The following is a 5,552-nucleotide window of genomic DNA, read 5'->3' on the forward strand; positions in this document are numbered from 1 at the left end:
GTTGTGGCTGTAGCGTGAGAACGGGAGGTCGAAACTTCGAACCTCACGGCTAGGAATGTTTTTCGCAGGTAATATAAGATGGTGGGCTAATTAACTAAAAACAGAGGGGGTTTGGACATGCTATTAGTAACACCTCGTTTATATTATGATTTTGTCTATATGAATGCTGAAAGCGTATTACGACCAGGCGGAAGCATATTGTGACGGTGAACCCGACAAAGTCAATCCATACTTTATTATTAGGGAAAGATTACAACTACCAGTACAAATGCCCGTGCGTTGCACCGGGCGAAAAAGAGACACAACCAGCTCGATATTTCATTGTGCACTATTTTATATATATCCAATTTTAATAAACATCGATAATAAGGTAATATTGATTATTACTTTTTGTAGAATCAAGTTTGGACCTGAAGAAGCCAACTTAGCGTTCTTCGTCAATTGCAAGAGAAGTTTTGCATGGAATATTTTGTCAATCGTTTTTTTTCTTTTCTGGAAAACATTAAAATTTCCTTAGTTTTTATAGAAGTTAAGGTTTACATAAAAATTGGAACACTTCTTCAAGAATCTTAAACGTTTATGAAAATTAGAACATCTCTAAAAAAACACATTTTTAATAGATATTTTTTCTTTAAAGAATGTTTTGATTTTTTTTCTACATTTCTAAATGAATTTTTTAAGGATTTTTTATGATTTTAAAAAAGTGCAAACATATTTTTTTGAAACAAAAATAATGTGAACATGTGTAAAACTGTGAACATTTTTAAACTAATTTCTTCAGGATGCAAATTAAACCGACCACATGCAAGGTCGAGTTCTGTGCTCTACATATAGTTATAAATCGAAAGAATTGATCTTAAGATTACTAAGCAAAACCAAATATAAGAGTAAGAAGAAGACCCAAATGAGTAATTGGAATGTATCAAGTCCTGAAGAATCATCTTAGGTGTCTTACAGTTAGTGGGCGGACACAAGACCACCAGTACAACACTACCCATTTTCCGATCAATTGTTTCGTCCAAGCAGCATCAACTGCTCATTATGGAGAGTCGAAGAGCATTGAGCAACCATTGAAACAAAGCGGCTACAAGCTAACTCTTTCGGCTGATCTCCAGCAACAGAGGCGGCAAGGTGTCCTTCGGGAATTTGCGTCATTGCCACACTTAAAAGCTGGAATTTGTATTTCAGGGAGACTGTGTTGAGGGACAATGGACCTTAGCTTCTGGCATATAAGAAGATCCTATAATACAAACTATACTTCATGAATTGGAGTAAGACAACTATTGTCATTATTCTTCTGAACAACTAATAAAATGAAATCATCGACATACAACTCACATTTAGCATGCCTACTTCATGAAGCACGACCTTCTACCAGAATAAATAATAGTATAATTCTCAGAAAACATATTTGTGTTTTGACTGACTTAAGGAAACAGAAGTTTTAGAATGTTTTCTTCCCTGACGGAAACTTGTTTTGCTTCCCTCACACTATTACTTCCAATACAACATATTAGATACAGATTTTTTTATATATTAATTTTCTTTTTATGGAAGAAACATGCTTGTGTAGAATGGTAGTGTTATCATGTTTAGAGTTAACTACCAAACATTAAATGTTTGGCACATAGCATTTTTGCAGCTTGATAGACAATCAGAGAGGTATTGCAAAGCAGGAGCATGTACCAGATAATTTGCAGAATCACAACATCTGGAGGTGTCTTCAAAGTTACAGGATTGTTCTATGTCACTTAAAAAAGTTAAATCGCTATTAGATTAAGGGACTGCAATCCTTCTACAAAGTTACTACTCGTACAATTTTAGAAACACACCCAATCCAGATTTGTATGAACAACCTAAACTGCAGTTTTAGACTTTTAATACCACTTGACACCAATATTATTAGAAGTATAGATGGAAGTGCATACTTCGTGTTTATCACATAGACTTGTGATAAACAGAAAGGATAACTAAGCACAATGTGCACATGAACCACACTGCTAATTCAAGTCCAATAAACCACGTGATTTTCCAGGAAAAAGAATGTTATGTGATCCAAATGAAATTGTTATTTAGATATACATAGTGTCGATCTAAACTACTGTGGCCTTAAGAGAAGCAGTAGACATCGAGCTAGAAACATACTATAGGTAGATAACATAAGGGCCAGGATCCAATATTCAGTGAGAACGATTAAAACACGAAGTCGCCAAATCAAAATATGTCCATTTGCGTGCTTGTACAGAGATTGAACATGCTGAAACGCAGTGGAAGTAAATATCACATGGGTAGCTTATTATATTGTCCTAAAGTGATGTTCTCATACTGAAATCATATAGAAAGTACATAGCAGATTATATCGTCCTAAGTGATCTTGATAGAGAGGATTATCTAGAGAAATGGCAAAGGAGAAATTAACTAACCTTGACCTGTTTGCGGCATTTGGCCCCCAAGGCAACCTGGGACATTTACAGATCCATATTTTACACACCTCATAGAGTCACCGGCATCTTGCCACGGTAGGCCAATACCTAGCCACTCATAGTACAATCATTGTCCATTGTTCTGGCCTGCTGCATTCCTGGATTGTAGTACACCTAAAATTGTAGGAGTTCATAACCTGGACACCACAGAGAAAGCATCATTGGTTGAGAAAATTCGTTGCTTTTCACCGGCTGCTGTAAGGGAAAGTACCAATCACCCCTTTGATCCTCCCTCTAATATCAACAAGCTGACAAAGTGGCAATGGAGCCCAAGGCTTAGCACATTATTTCAATCGATTTGTCTGCAACTTGTGTATGTCCTGCAGATTATAATTGAAGCGGTGCCAGACCCTATGGAAGGCAAGCCGAAGGAAGAGCACAAGTTTGCTAGGGAGGAGTGGCTGGGATTGCCCAGACACAATAGATCAGGAGCAGCAGCTTCAATCATCGGGCGGGATAGCCGCTGCCACAGCGTAGAGACGCTGCTGGTGAGAAGCGACAAGAGGGGATACATGAGAGGTTTCCATGACCGGTAGCGCGGAGCTGTGGCAGCTGATTTTGCAACAGAGTTAAGAAATGTCTGAATGACCACCTACAAGAACATGAGTTGCATCCCCTAGTTGATTTATTCCATGACCCCAATCCAATTTCTTCACTCCATCCCTACAGACAACAAACATATTGTAATGCATATGTTGAGAACTGAGAGCTAAGATTGAAGAACAACCGAAGCAAAGAAACAATTGAGGTTCTTCCAGCAAAGAAATGAAGCACGACAACAAAGTTGATGCCAAAATTCAAAGTGTGAGCAATGGCCTTTCCGAGTAAAATAGCACATGTGCCATGAGGGAGAGGGCGGGCATTAGAGGAACCATACTGGATCCGGTCATGGCGACGGGCCTCTGGGTGCAGTGGCAGGAGTACTCGAGGCCGGAGATGCTGGTGATGTGCGGCCAAGGCTTTGGCGACGCAACAGATGTCATTAAGGCAGGAGAGGTGAGAGGAGGAATACCATGGATGCAGTAGCAGTGGCGCCCGTCTGCCGTTTCCGGACACCGGTGAGCTCCGGCCAAGGTCATCGCACCGCCCCTCCTTTCTCCCTTGTTATCTCCCTCACCACCGTGTCTCCTTTTTGTCCTGGAGCCGCGGATGCTATGGATCCTCTCAGGAAGCCGCACTCCGGCCATCCTCCTCGTCACAGGCGAACCCCGCCTCGCCGAAAGCCTCCAGATCCGCCTCCCCTGCCCCTGTCGCACACGAATCCATCCCCTGCAAGCTCCGGCCACCGCGTTCGTTCTGCGTCGAGCAGCCACGCCGCCTCCAACCGCTCGAGGAGCGCGCAGCCCGCCGGCGCGAGACTTGCGATGCGGCACTCCCCTCCCCCGTCGGGCACCATGTCCACGCGCGCCAGACCGGTGCGCGGCGGCAGGGCAGGGGGTGGCGGTGCACCGGAGGTGGAGACGGGATTGGAAGGCTGCGTTCTTTTTTTCTATCGCCCGCACCGGTTCGGTTGACTTATTACATGGACGGCAGGTTAATTCCGCACCCGACAATATCGATGGTCACACGAAGAATATATATATATATAATGTTACTATTCATCACCCAGGGTGCAAAATAAGTTATTCTTCACCGAAGTAATCTTACGATCGCTTCATAAATAAATTGTGTTTGGAATACAAATAGTTATGTTCATATTGATTCACTACGTAAACTTTGGTATAAGAAAATAAAAAAAATAGGTTATAAGACCAGAAATATCGCATTTGATGTATGTTTTTACGTTCGTAACTTTACGTAACATAAAATATATTTTACGACGGGTATATACTTTCTTACGTTCTCTTTTTATGTATGAAATAAGACAAAATTTACGAAAACCTAAAAATACGGTGTATTGACGTCAAAGTAGAGAGGGGGTGAAGAATAACTATTTCTCACCCAGGGTGACGAATAGCTGGGCTATTCTGTTACGCGTAACAGAATATTATTCTGTTACCCTATATGAACTGATGAATTCAAACGGCTGAACTGATGAAATTCGAGCGCTTGAACTGATGCTTTCTGTTTCTGTTAAAAATCATCTTTTTTAGTTTAATTTTTTTGCAATATTTTTTTGTCGAAACGTGGCGTGTAATATATCGTTGGAAAGCTCTTGACATCTACATTACAATTTTATAATTTGTTTTTGCAAAAAAATTATGGTTTAAGAGCAGTTTTGAATAAACCGTTTTTTTCAAAACCGAAAACGTGAATCGTATTTTGGACTTAATTTTCAAACGGTTTGTCGGAATTGAGCAAATAAGATGGCGTTGGAAAGCTTGTGAAAATACGCATCTTCCATATATCTAATGTTTTTTCAAATTCTATATGATTTAAAAGTAATTTGAAAACGGTGAAATTCCGGGCGAAACGTATTTTCGCAATTTTTTTCAAACGGTTTGTTGGATCGACGCAAATGATACGGCGTTGGAAAGCTATGGAAAATGCGCAACTTTTTCGTATAGAAATGTTTTTCTAATTCCCCATGTTTTAAATTCAAATTTGAATACGGTGAAAATTGATTTTGAACGCAATTTTTTTAAAGTTTGTCGAAATGGGGCAAATAATATACTGTTGGATAGATATAAAAAATGCGAAACTTAGCCATGTTGAACATTTTCTCAAATTCGCAACCATTGAAGAGTAATTTGGAATACGATGAGACCTTTCATGTTGTTTTTTGGTCCGAAAAACAGAGTTGTCGTACTGATCTCAGTGTGGGGTTTGAACTGACGTTGTCGTACATGATTTTACAGTCACAAAATGCTAAAAAAATCATTGAACTTGTTTTTTTTTCTTTGAATTTTTGTGTTGTGTTCTTTTCTGGTTGTAATGCATGAACTTGAAGGTGGTTTCTTATTTTTGTAATTAAACTTTGAGCATATTTAAAACGTATGTGTTTGTTCCCGAACTTATTTGGGACGTCATGTTGAACTTATTACCTTTTTTAATCATGAATCTCTTGTGTTTCCTTTTTTAAGTTGCTTTTTTCTTTCAACTATACTGCTATAACATTTTCTTTCTCGA

At 39.4% G+C, this 5,552-nt stretch overlaps 1 long non-coding RNA gene across 4 annotated transcripts; it reads right to left on the minus strand.

Moving 5' to 3' along the window:
* Positions 1-882: 882 nt before the first annotated feature.
* LOC125512171 lies at positions 883-3,999 on the minus strand. Of its 4 annotated transcripts, none has more exons than XR_007285229.1 (3): positions 2,424-3,999; positions 1,687-1,750; positions 883-1,240 (listed from the first exon to the last, which is right to left on the minus strand). It is a non-coding gene; the product is annotated as an uncharacterized LOC125512171 (long non-coding RNA). The 4 variants fall into 4 exon arrangements; XR_007285228.1 differs by lacking the exon at positions 1,687-1,750 and having other exon boundaries at positions 2,424-3,146; positions 3,496-3,998; XR_007285230.1 differs by lacking the exon at positions 1,687-1,750 and having other exon boundaries at positions 2,424-3,146; positions 3,361-3,998.
* Positions 4,000-5,552: the final 1,553 nt, after the last annotated feature.

Source organism: Triticum urartu, chromosome 6 (genome assembly GCF_003073215.2).
Source record: "Triticum urartu cultivar G1812 chromosome 6, Tu2.1, whole genome shotgun sequence".
Lineage (NCBI taxonomy): Eukaryota > Viridiplantae > Streptophyta > Magnoliopsida > Poales > Poaceae > Triticum > Triticum urartu.